The sequence below is a fragment of the Rhinatrema bivittatum genome, chromosome 12 (assembly GCF_901001135.1).
Source record: "Rhinatrema bivittatum chromosome 12, aRhiBiv1.1, whole genome shotgun sequence".
NCBI classification, from domain to species: Eukaryota; Metazoa; Chordata; class Amphibia; order Gymnophiona; family Rhinatrematidae; genus Rhinatrema; species Rhinatrema bivittatum.
In genome coordinates, this window is record NC_042626.1 from 5,330,429 (window position 1) to 5,343,735 (window position 13,307).

Here is a 13,307-nt window from a genome sequence, read left to right on the forward strand (position 1 = left end):
ATGTGCCCAGTTCCTAAGACAATGATTCAGTGCTTCCAGAATACACATGGTGGGTGTTAGTGCTTCTGCAATTTTTTTGTTGTCATTGCATAAGCTGACGTTTCACAGAATGATGGACAGCAGCTGTGTAACCAGTGACTCTGAGAGCACCGAGGTCCCAGCAAAGCGTGGAGCAATCCCACATTTTATGTCATTGTGCATTGGAGTAGAGTGGCCAGGCAGCAAACCAGGGAAGCAAGGGTTCAAAGCCAGCTTGTGAGCTTGGGCAAATTACTTACCTTCCATTGTCCCATCTATAAACTTCAGGCTGCATTTCCTAAGCATTTTTCCCATAGGCACAGAATGGGAGAAAAGCCTGTGAGCCCTCTGTGCTCAGGGAAGTAACTACAGTACCTGAATGTAATCTACTTTGAAGTTCCCGAGAGGCAGAATATAAGTAAATAAATCCCGGGCTATACACAGACCTAGGCTTTTCTACTCTTGATGGCTTTGCTTAATTACAGATATAAGGGCACTATATACATGAGAGCAGAGTGCGAAGTGTTCTCTGACCTTCCCAGGCAGGAAATCTATGTTCCTTCGGTCTCCTGGCCAGAGGGTGGGGGTGCTGGGCTCTGAGGCTTGGGAGCTTTGCTGGGGATTCTAGAAGGATCTTGAGAATGGAAAGGACCATGAGGCGATGCAAAGCAAGAGGAGAGTTAGTCCCAGACTCGCTGGGGAGATTAGCCATAAGAACATAAGAAATTGCCATGCTGGGTCAGACCAAGGGTCCATCAAGCCCAGCATCCTGTTTCCAACAGAGGACAAACCAGGCCACAAGAACCTGGCAAGTACCCAAACACTAAGAAGATCCCATGCTACTGATGCAATTAACAGCAGTGGCTATTCCCTAAGTAAAATTGATTAATAGCCATTAATGGACTTCTCCTCCAAGAACTTATCCAAACCTTTTTTGAACCCAGCTACACTAACTGCACTAACCACATCCTCTGGCAACAAATTCCAGAGCTTTATTGTGCGTTGAGTGAAAAAGAATTTTCTCTGATTAGTCTTAAATGTGCTACTTGATAACTTCATGGAATGCCCCCTAGTCCTTCTATTATTCGAAAGTGAAAATAACCGAGTCACATCTACTCGTTCAAGACCTCTCATGATCTTAAAGACCTCTATCATATCCCCCCCTCAGCCGTCTCTTCTCCAAGCTGAACAGCCCTAATCTCTTCAGCCTATCCTCATAGGGGAGCTGTTCCATCCCCTTTATCATTTTGGTTGCCCTTCTCTGTACCTTCTCCATTGCAACTATATCTTTTTTGAGATGCGGCGACCAGAATTGTACACAGTATTCAAGGTGCGGTCTCACCATGGAGTGATACAGAGGCATTATGACATTTTCCGTTCTATTAACCATTCCCTTCCTAATAATTCCTAACATTCTATTTGCTTTTTTGACTGCTGCAGCACACTGAGCCGACGATTTTAAAGTGTTATCCACTATGATGCCTAGATCTTTTTCCTGGGTGGTAGCTCCTAATATGGAACCTAACATCGTGTAACTACAGCAACGGTTATTTTTCCCTATATGCAACACCTTGCACTTGTCCACATTAAATTTCATCTGCCATTTGGATGCCCAATCTTCAAGTCTTGCAAGGTCCTCCTGCAAAGTATCACAGTCTGCTTGTGATTTAACTACTCTAAATAATTTTGTATCATCTGCAAATTTGATAACCTCACTTGTCGTATTCCTTTCCAGATCATTTATATATATATTGAAAAGCACCGGTCCAAGTACAGATCCCTGAGGCACTCCACTGTTTACCCTTTTCCACTGAGAAAATTGACCATTTAATCCTACTCTCTGTTTCCAGTCTTTTAACCAGCTTGTAGTCCACGAAAGGACATCGCCTCCTATCCCATGACTTTTTAGTTTTCTTTGAAGCCTCTCATGAGGGACTTTGTCAAACGCCTTCTGAAAATCCAAATACGCTACATCTACCGGTTCCCCTTTATCCACATGTTTATTAACCCCTTCAAAAAAATGAAGCAGATTTGTTAGGCAAGCCTTCCCTTGGGTAAATCCATGTTGACTGTGTTCCATTAAACCATGTCTCTCTATATGCTCTACGATCTTTTGTTCTTGAGAATAGTTTCCACTATTTTTCCCGGCACTGAAGTCAGGCTCACTGGTCTATAGTTACCTGGATCGCCCCTGGAGCCTTTTTTAAATATTGGGGTTACATTGGCCACCCTCCAGTCTTCAGGTACAATGGATGATTTTAATGATAGGTTACAAATTTTAACTAATAGATCAGAAATTTCATTTTTTAGTTCCTTCAGAACCCTAGGATGCATACCATCCGGTCCAGGTGATTTGCTACTCTTTAGTTTGTCAATCTGGCCTACTACATCTTCCAGGTTCACAGTGATTTCGTTCAGTTCGTCTGACTCATCACCCCTGAAAACCATCTCCGGAACTGGTATCTCCCCAACATCCTCATTTGTAAACACGGAGGCAAAGAATTCATTTAGTCTTTCTGCAATGGCCTTATCTTCCCTAAGAGCCCCTTTAACCCCTCTGTCATCTAATGGTCCAACCGACTCCCTCACAGGTTTCTTGCTTTGGATATATTTAAAAAAGTTTTTATTATGAGTTTTTGCCTCTATGGCCAACTTCAATTCAAATTCTCTCTTTGCCTGTCTTATCAATGTTTTACACTTAACTTGACAATGCTTATGTTTTATCCTATTTTCTTCAGATGGATCCTTCTTCCAGTTTTTGAAGGATGTTTTTTTGGCTAAAATAGCCTCTTTCACCTCACCTTTTAACCATGACGGTAATAGTTTTGCCTTCCTTCCTTCCACCTTTCTTAATGCATGGAATACATATGGACTGCGCCTCTAGGATTGTATTTTTAAACAATGTCCAAGCCTGTTGAACACTTTTAACCTTTGCAGCTGCACCTTTCAGTTTTTTTCTAACTATTTTTCTCATTTTATCAAAGTTTCCCTTTTTAAAATTTAGTGTTAGAGCTGCAGATTTACTTATTGTCCCCCTTCCAGTTATTAGTTTAAATTTGATCATGTTATGATCACTGTTGCCAAGTGGCCCCACCACCGTTACTTCTCTCATCCAAGACTGCTGGAGAGTACATTTCTGGCTGAAGTGCAAATGAGGATTGCCAGACTGGGACATCTATCTGCAGCTCTGTCAGCAGAGGCTCTGCTGAAGTTTATGAGGAGGAAATTCCAGTTTCCTACTGGGAAGGAGCTTGCAGGTCTCATTTAAGAGTGTCAGTATCTGTGATTTATTGGGATTTTTCTTTCTGTATTCCAAAGTATGGTACCTGTGAATTTTCACCTGCAATTAAGTTAATCAATAACAGGATTTATTTTTGAACAAATGTATGTATTTATTTTTTAAATGTATGGCCTGCTAATTTCCAAACCAGTACATCCATAAAAATCATAATAAAAACTTAAACAATTTATAGAACATAACAAACATTAAAATCATAAAATAAAAAGTCTTCAATCTGTTCCTAAAAGGGTTCAAATCCCTTTCCAACGGCAGCTCTAATGGCAATGCATCCCTTAGTGTAGATGCAACACGTGGGAAAGCTCTATTGTGTGTCATTTGTAGCTTCTATTCTCGCACTGGAGGAACCACCAACAAATTAGCAGAATTTGATCTAAGCTGCCTTGTGGGAGTCTCATTTTTAGATGTATTTACTAATTTATTTATTTAACTCTGTTTTGTGTTCTTTTGTTCTTTTTATTATTGAGACTTTAATAGAAGACCTGCAACGAAAACCTGGGGCCTTGAAACACTTTAACATTGCCCTGGTGAGGAAAGAACCCATGAGCAGGAGTCAGACCAAGGCCTGACTGCTCCCAAATGTACTTCTAAGCCCTACTAAGAGGTGGTCCAGGGGCTACATGGGAAACCGCTGGCGTCTGTCACTGCAGGGACATCTTGAGCACCAGATGACATTTCTGCCAATGGCTGGTATTGAGGGCTGGTCACCATGTCATGTAACATGAGGAAACTGGCTTTCCAAGATGGCCGCTGAAAGTTCTATGGTGGCTCTTTATTTGGATTGACAGCTGCTTCCACCAATCCCATGTGTAGGGATATGGAACATGGTGATGTCACAGCTCCTTGAGAGAAGTCCATGGAGAATAATATTCCCTGTAACCGAGCTGTGTTTGCTTATCTTATTGCTGGGAAATTGCTGTATTGCTCCCTGGACACTTCTGCATTGTTTAATTCCCAGTTTTATGCACTTCTCTTCCCACCTCTCACCCCCAGAAATTTTCTTTGTAATCCGCCTGCGCCTTTCCTAAGAAAAGGTGCAGTATGAAATGGAAGTAAATAAAAGAGCAAGATAAAGCTGCTCTGTTACTTCGCAACAGGACAAAAGGTGAGGACAAGGTCAGTTCTGGGGGAGGAGGAGGAATTAACTTTCTTCGCTGTAGCTATAAATTCCTCCCTGTATTCTGCATACGAGGGGTTTCCAATTTCTAATAACAGGATTTCCCTTTTTTCAGCTTTGAGCCATAGCACGAACACTTGTTGAACAATGACTCAGGAATTACTGGCCCTCTTGCGAGTTCCTGCACTGACCTTGTGCCAAGAGGCATCAACGCTAAACTGCTTGGATCGATACCAGGAGCTGAGCAATGGGGCAGTTGCCATCAGTCAAGGTAAGACGCCCAAGCGTGCATTATAAGAGTAATGTTAAAGCTGAGAATCTGAATACTCGGGCTTGACTTCTCCCGCTTACTGTGTCCATGAGAACAGGGGTTTGCATGAATCTCTTGCTCTTTAGCAGTCGCTGGTGGAGAATTTCCCATCAGTAATGGGTGAGGGAATCAGCACTGGGACTTGCTCAGGGAGTGTGATTACCTTCCTTTTGATCAAAACGGGGGAAGAGAGGCTAACTTCCCACATGCAAAGTTTGGTATTTGAGTGTGGAAACCAGAAACATGATGGCAGAAAAAGACCCATATGGGCTACCTAGCAATCCCTCACAGATCCCCTGTGCCTGGCCCAAGCTTTCTTGAATTCAGATCCTGTCCTCCCCTCCACCAGGGAATTAGGAGTCCCACTGTTTCTTGTCGATAAATTGTTGAAAGAGCCTCTCTTGTGCCTGTCACTGTGCCCGCAAGCTTTCCTGACAGTTTATATCGGTGCTGTGGTTGTAAACAAACCACCACCATCAAACCAAGCACCTGTAAGCTCAAATCTGCAGCCCATGCTCCCCAAAGACCCGCTCCAGAAGATTCACAGATCACAGTAGATGAGTCCATCTGAAGAAAGAAATCCAAAGTCGGGCATCTGGATGACATTTCAGCTTCCTTCTCCGCCGTGAGGCGCTGCCAGCTCTTCTGACCTTTGGTTACCATCAGGCTGCGATGGTCCTGAGCAGTCCCGACACCAGGTTCAGTGTTCTGCTCTTCATCCCTGGCATGGGGTCGGCAACGTTTAAACAGTCGTGCGGGCGCACGCATGCGCCCAGGGACGCATGCGTGCGCCCGCAAATCCCGTGTCTAACGCGGACGTCAGGGAAAGTTTACAAGGGACGCATGCTGGCGCCATAGGGAGTTTTCCCAGTTCTCCCACTTTAGGGATAGGACTTGCAAACCCCAATAATGTTATTGCCGCCCTGACCCTTAATACCCTTCTGCCTGGCTTAAATCTTTTTATTTGACTCCCTACACGTTCTCCATAGCAGAAGTGCATTTACAAGGCCGGCGACCCTGGCGTGCGCCTGTGTGCTAAGGTATTTACGCGCGGCCCTGCCCAGAGCACGTCCGTGCGGTGCCCCCTTTTAGAAACGTTTCACTTGTGCGCACAGCGGGAGATTCGCACGTCCATGGGCGGCTTGTAAAACCTGCTTGGCACGCGCGCCATCGTGCCTGCATTGCCTCACTTTTGGCACGTACGGGGTTTTTAAAAATCTACCTTTAAATGCGTCACCTTCAGCACCTGCACGCTTTAAGCAGACACCAAAATGCTGCCCAGTGCCGCGTCCCTCCTCTTGTAAGACTGACGTTGGCAGCGAAGGTTTCATTTAATCTGCAGTGGGGTTTTGTGGCAGTCCTAGGGGGCTCAGTCAGCAGGGAGCTGATCCAGAAGAGCCCAGCAAAGCTCTGAAGAATTTGTTTGTCTAAGCACTGTCCTCGTTCTCACAGCAAAAGCCCGGAGCTTTCTGGCAGCGCGCATCGAGGTCACAACTCAGTGCCGTCCCGTAACAGTGGGGTCATGTGGTAATCTTCCCCAGCGAGGCCCTGAAAATCACTTTTATGCTTTCACGGCGACCTGATAACTGAAAAGTAGGTTAGAGAGTGGAGTTGTGATTCTGGGGTGGTGTGGGAGTGCAGAGTCATACTGGGAACCTTCAGTGGTATGAAGTTACAGGGCAGAGGCATTTCATCACACCCGACGCAGCTACAGAATTAGTCCTACTTCTACCTCTAGCACTATAAACCCAGCAACTTGCATACACATTAATCAATAGGGTTCACTCTCAGGTTGCAAAGTCCAGTTGGTAGAAAGGTTAATTCTTGAGCAGTGTCCTGTTTTAGAAATGCAATTTTTTAGATCAGGAGTCCTCGGTCTATCCACAATGAATATGCAGGAGATAGCGTTGCATGCATTGCTTCATTGTCTAATCATAATCTCCTGCACGCTCATTATGGATATCCTAAAAATCAGAATGGCTAGGGGACACTGCACAACGAGGAGGAGAACGGCTGCTTTAGACTCTGTTTGATTCCTGCCTCCCTAACTAAAACAAATCTGTTAACCTAAGAGGCCTAGACAAGCAATAGTTAATGGTACGCAGCCTGGATCAGGGCCTTGCAATACCCCAGGGTCCCAGGAATACTGGAAGAAGGCTCTCCATTTCTTCCAATACAAAATCTAGGTGCAAAATTCCTAGATTCTCAGATTCTGTGGGTTTTTTAAAGATGCAACTTCCCAAAATGATCTGAAGGGCTAAAATAAAGGCACTTGGTAAATCAGTGCCCTCTCTTGCCAATGCAGAACGTTTCATAAGAAGGAAAGAAGTGCTACATTGGGTCAGCTCAAGGTCCATGGACCCGGCATCCAGTCTGGGTCACAAGTAGCTGGCGGATCTCGTGAAGCAGGATGGAGTTTTTGTTACTCCCAGGGTAGCGCTGGCTTTCTTTAGTCTCCCTGGTTAATAATGTGTTACAGACATTTCCTCCAGGAACTTGTGCAAACCTCTTTTAAACCCCACTGTGCTGGTCACCTTCACCACGTCCTCTGGTAACAGATTCTACAATTCAATTATACACTTACGGCCCGAGTTTAAAAGGGATATGTGCGTAACAGGCCCAGCCATGCGCGTCACCCCCGTCATACGCCGATGGGCCGGGCCTGCTGAAAGGGGGGGGGGGGCGCGGGCAGCACCATTAGATGCTGTCCCGGGGAAGCGCGCGTCAGCAGCCGGCCGGCACACGAGGAGCTGTAAGTATAAAAATAAAAAAATTGGGGCTAAGCAGGGTTAGGTTAGGGGTCAGGGAGGAAGGATTGGATCAGGGTTAGGGAAGTTCCCTCCCAATCCGCTCCTTGCACCGGCCGATCGCGTCGCCGCGCACAGGTCATAAAATGCCCTCCCTGCACGCGAGACGCAGGCAGCCCGCGCATGGATTTTAAAATGGACTCCTTAGTGAAAAGGCACTTCCTGTGATGTGTTTTGAATCTGCTGCTTGTTAGCATCATGGGATGTCCCCTTGTTTTAGGATTTTTTGAAAGGGTAAAAAACCGACCTTTCTTTTCCTGTTCCACTTCACTTATGATTTTATAAACTCCTCTCACGTCCCCTCAGCCTTCTCTTTTCCTCGCTGAAGAGCCCTCGCCTGCGTAGCCTCTCATCCTAGGAGAGCCGCTCCATCCTCTTTATCATTCTTGTCCCCCCTCCTCTGCACCCTTTCTAGTTCTGCTCTGTTTTTCCGAGATTGGGAGACCAGAACTGCACAGAATCCTCAAGGTGCGGTCGCACTATGGCTCGATAGAGAGGCAATAGGATATTTTCTGTTTTATTCTCCATTCCTTTTTGGATCATTCCTAGCATTCTATCTGCTTTTCTGACTGTCGCTGTGCACCGAGCCGAGGAGTTTAATGTATTCTCCACAAGGACTCCCAGGTGTTTTCCCTGGGTACTGACTCTCAGTACAGAACCCAGCATCGGGTACCTGTCGTTGGGATGATTCTTCCCCTAGGTGCATCACTTTGCACTTTTCCACATTAAATTTCATCTGCCACTCTCACAAGGTCCCTCCTGCCGCTCCTCACATCTCCTGCTGTTTTATCAGCTTTGAATAATGTGGCAACCTCTGCAGTGTGATTCCCTCACTTCTTGTTCCCTTTTCCAGGTAATATATGATGTTAAACAGCGCAGGGCCCAGGGGCACGACCTTTCTCTAGTTGGAAAAATGACCTTAGTGCATCCCCGTTTCCTGTTCATTTTTTAACAGTTACTAATCCACAATAAGAACTGCTTGGAAAAGAGAGAGATGAGAAGGAACAAGAAAGAAGTTTATAAAATCTGGATAAATACAGGATGGTTAGTTACTAAACTAACAACCAGCAGAATTAGAACTAATCGTAGAAATACTTTTTCACTCTGGTGTGGAATATTTTGTCAGAGGATATGGTGAAGGTGATGAGCATAGTGGGGTTTTAAAGACGGCTGGACAAGTTCCTAAATATTATTAGCCAGTTAGGCCAAAAAGGCCATTGCTATCCCTGGACGTGAATAACAAGAAATGGATCTACTTTTGGGATCTCCTGGATACTTGTGACCTGGATTGGGCACTGATGCTCAGTGGACCCCAGGAGCACATGAACATAAGAAGTGCCAGGCTGGGTCAGACCAAGGTCCATTGAGCCCAGCGTCCTGTACATAAGAACATAAGAAGGGCCAGGGCGGGTCAGAGCAAGGTCCATCGAGCCCAGCATCCTGTCTCTGTCAGTGGCCAATCTAGGTCCAATATACCTGGAATAACACTAAAATGCATTTCATAAGATCCTAGTTAAATAAATAGTTAATAAAAGAAAAGCATTACAAAATAAATAACCTAATCAGGAAAAAAAACCCCAACACATTGCACTAATGCTTAATTGCCAACTGATTCACCGAAAGCTTCCTGAAAATGATGAACACTTTTATATCATTAATGGCCCGCATGGCTGGCGGCAGGGGCGTTCCACATTACCGGACCTTTTACAGAAAATGCCCGACTTCTGGTTTCCTTGAAGATGACCCATATCTTGGGAATGTAGTGGTCTGATAGGAGCATAGGATACAATAATCAGGTTTTTCCATCGTGGCCACTTTGAATACTAAGACCAATATTTTAAATGGAATGCGTTGCTGAGGGGGTAACCAATGCAGTTCCCCCAAGAGAGGGTGATCATGATCCCATGCCCTCTCATGATCAACTGGGCAGCAGATCTGATTCCTGTTACCCACTCCCAGGGATAGAGAGTCATAAGCTGTTAATAAATAGATCCCTGACTCAAGAAAGCAAAGTGGTGCAGCTGAGGTAAGGAGGCTGGCTGGAAGGGAACAGGCTGAGTCCGGGAGATGTTGGTTCTCATGCAGTGGGTATGGTAGGGAGCCGAGAGCAGCAAGCTCACTATGCTTACTGCTGTCTGAAGATGGGATCGGCTCAGTGTGGGGAATAGTGAGAAGGGATCATACTGGCTGCAGCTCATTGCTTAGAGCCAGCAGCAGTCACGAAGGTCCGCATTAAAGTCTTAGCTTCCCTACTGAGCACAGCGGAGCAGAGACCTCTGCTCTGCACACAGATCCCTTAACTTGCTCCATCCCTGAATGTCAGGACATCCTGCAGGCTGAGGCCCAGAGCTGCAGAAGTAGCTGAGTCTCCCCTGTGAGATTCTTCAGAGTCGAAGCCTCTGGTCAGCGCAAACCCAATAACTCCCACGCCCCCCTCAATCTCCCACTTCCTTTTAACCAGCACAAGATCTCACTGAAAATCTGACCACAGGGCTACCGGCAAAAAGCTGCCTGCTGCTAAAAGACTGAAAATGATCCCTGTCAACTACCTTTCTAACTCATTTACTGCATTTAATTCAGGAGTTTGGGGGATTTTCTGGATTTAAATCAGAAGCTGTGGCGTACCCTGCGTTCTCCCTTTCCTTCCTGCTGCCGAACATAAATTCTCTGTCTGGCAGAATCTTCCCTGGGAGGCTCAGTCTTTTCCAGATGCTTGCATGCATGGCAAATCTTTTTTTTTTTTTTATTAATTTACATTTTATTAAATTATAACATTTTTTCACAAATGCAATAATCAAGAAAAGTAAAGAAATAAAATATCACATTAAGTATTACACACACATCGTAATTTATAACAATCCTAGTCCACTTCAAGGGTAGGAAGGAGAGCATCCAAACTACTTGCATTGTCTTTATTTCTTTATGCAACCCTACCTCCTTAACTAAATTATCTACTTCTGAGATTTATCCTTTAAGAATCGCTCCAAGTGGATGGGATCGGTAAAAATAAACTTATTATTCTGGAAAGTTACTAGGCATTTACAGGGAAATTTTAGAAAATAACTGGCCCCAAGATCAAGAGCCTGTTTCCTCATACTAAGAAATTGTTTCCTACGTGCTTGGGTAGCACGGGAAACATCTGGAAAGATTTGGACTTTATGCCCACAGAAATTTAAATCCTTAACCTGAAAATATTTAGAGAAAAATCTATCTTTATCCTTCCTTAAGGAAAAAGAGACTAATAAAGTAGCTCTGGTGTGAATATTGTCCATGGAATCCTCCAAAAAAGTGGAGATTCCAGGACTATTCAACGTATCCATCCCCCCCTCTTGTACCTGAGTAATCCTTCTTGTAGGTAAGTAATATAACCTTGATAATATTGGTATTTTGTCATTCTCAAAGGATAAAATCTCTGTTGCATATTTATTGAATAATTCAACTGCTGACAATAATCTTGTCTTCGGGAAATTTAATATTCTTAAATTGAATGACCTGCATTCATTCTCTAGTAATTCAATCTGATTATGCAGCATTAAATTATCTTTTATGAATGAGGTATTGGTGGTATAGATAGTGTTAACTTGTGGGCCCAACATATCAACCGCTTGTTCTACTCTTATAACTCTACTATCAAGATCTTCAAATTTTGCCCTTACTTGAAGAGTAAATTCATGTGTTTGCATTACAGATCTAGTTAATTTTTTATCTATTTTTGCTGACAATTTCCAAACATCAGAAAGAGTAACATTTTCTGGTTCTATATTACATTCATCTACCTCTTCAGTAAAATCTGGCAATACCATTGGACAAGGAACTAAATTATTACTAGCAGTGTCAGTTCTCCCTTCTATATTACTACTAAGCGGCCTATTCCCTCCAGTGGTAAGCCCTTCTAGAATACCTAAGGGCTCCACTCGTGAGTTTTCGGCTGCTATAATCTCACCAGTACCTTCCCTTAAAGGTTGTAAGGGGGGTTAACTAGACCTGGGGCTCAGGGTAACCCCAAGAGAGGAGTTCCCTTCTAAATCGCCCCGCACAATGGACTCACCCATATGAATTATATGGTTGTCCATGGGTCCTTTCCTTGACACAGGAGTTGTTGGCAAGGAGGTCCAGTTCTTGGATTTGCGCTTCTTCCCCATGGTAAACTTCTAACAAGAAAATTTTACCAGGGGCGCGCGGCTTCGGCTGCGGGCCGGCAGCTGCGCGCCGCAGGTCCCTGCTTTTATGGTGTTCCGGGTGCTTAAGAGTGACGTCACCTGGGGGTGTGTCCACAGCCGCGTCCCCCTCTCCCTCGACGAGGAGATAGAGTCTTTCTTTCTCTTTAACAGCGTCAGCACTCGCCTCGGGGTCCCTGCAGTAGCCGGCTCGCCTCTCCTTCCTCCGACTATCTCGCCGCAGGTCCCTGCTTTTATGGTGTTCTGGGTGCTTAAGAGTGACGTCACCTGGGGGCGTGTCCACAGCCGCGTCCCCCTCTCCCTCGACGAGGAGATAGAGTCTTTCTTTCTCTTTAACAGCGTCAGCACCATGCATGGCAAATCTTACCTCTCCGTCTTTCCCAAAAGGACCTCAAAGCTTTAGATAAGATGCTTCTTCATTTTCTTTGGGCGGGAAAAAAACCCGAGAATCACGCTTGCAAGGTTGAAGAAAAGTTGGGGGCAGAGTGGGTTAGGACTTCCAGATATGGAAAGACCCAATTTGGCCAGTCTGTTACGAGTTGTAAGGGACTGGGCGCATGATGGGGCCACTTTCACCTCGATTGAGGCAGATCTGATGTTCATGAATAATCTTGTTCACTTACCCGTTGGGCAGTCATCGCATATGTTAGGGACTCCTCCGCGCTGGGCTTGCAGATGTTTCACCTCACTGCACCCCATTTATGCCTATTCAGGGGAATGTAGAGTTTCAGCCGGGTTCATCCTCCAGTAATTTTCTATTTTGGAAAGCGAGGGGTGTGACTCAGCTCCAACATGTCTTGACGGAGATGGTCCCAAAAAACAGCAGGGTAGGCGATCCAGTGAAGCCGTGAGGAAAAGACAAAATAGTGGATGCCACAAAATAGTCTTTTTCAATTTTTAATCATGGAGACATAAAAAATCTTATACATATGCCCGACTCTGGCCGAGTTTCGCCACCAATGGTGGCTGCCTCAGGGGCTTATTAATCACAGAGCAGTAATCAGATGATGGTCCGGATAAGGTCAAATGTGTACCTACATCAAATGTGTACCTACATCAAAATAGCAATTTACTGAGAGGAGATGAACCGTGTCGGTACACACATGTTTGATGTAGGTACACATTTGACCTTATCCGGACCATCATCTGAATACTGCTCTGTGATTAATAAGCCCCTGAGGCAGCCACTATTGGTGGCGAAACTCGGCCAGAGTCGGGCATATGTATAAGATTTTTTACGTCTCCATGATTAAAAATTGAAAAGGACTATTTTGTGGCATCCACTATTTTGTCTTTTCTTGACGGAGATGGTACCATACCACCCTTTTCAAGAATTACAAACTTGATTTGGATTAAGAGGTTTAGATTTTTTTTTCCTAATTGCAACTGTTCCATTCTATCCATTCTCTAAATGTAGAGGACCTGGTTATGCCAGTGATAGATAAAATCGATACTTTTTTTTCACTGATTAATAAAGAATTAGAGAAACTGGAAGAGGAAGAATGGATTCCTAACCTTTGCGAGCAGTGGTTTTTCATTGCAGAGTAATAATTTCTTGACTTGCTTCAAGGCAGTGAAG

At 44.6% G+C, this 13,307-nt stretch overlaps 1 long non-coding RNA gene across 1 annotated transcript in view; it reads left to right on the top strand.

The window, feature by feature from the left end:
• The first annotated feature begins 4,520 nt into the window (after positions 1–4,520).
• The window catches only part of LOC115074357, a 56,797-nt gene continuing 48,010 nt past the window's right edge, over positions 4,521–13,307 (top strand). The window contains exon 1 of the long non-coding RNA XR_003852226.1: positions 4,521–4,704. This is a non-coding gene — a long non-coding RNA (uncharacterized LOC115074357). The remainder of the gene's footprint in view (positions 4,705–13,307) is intronic.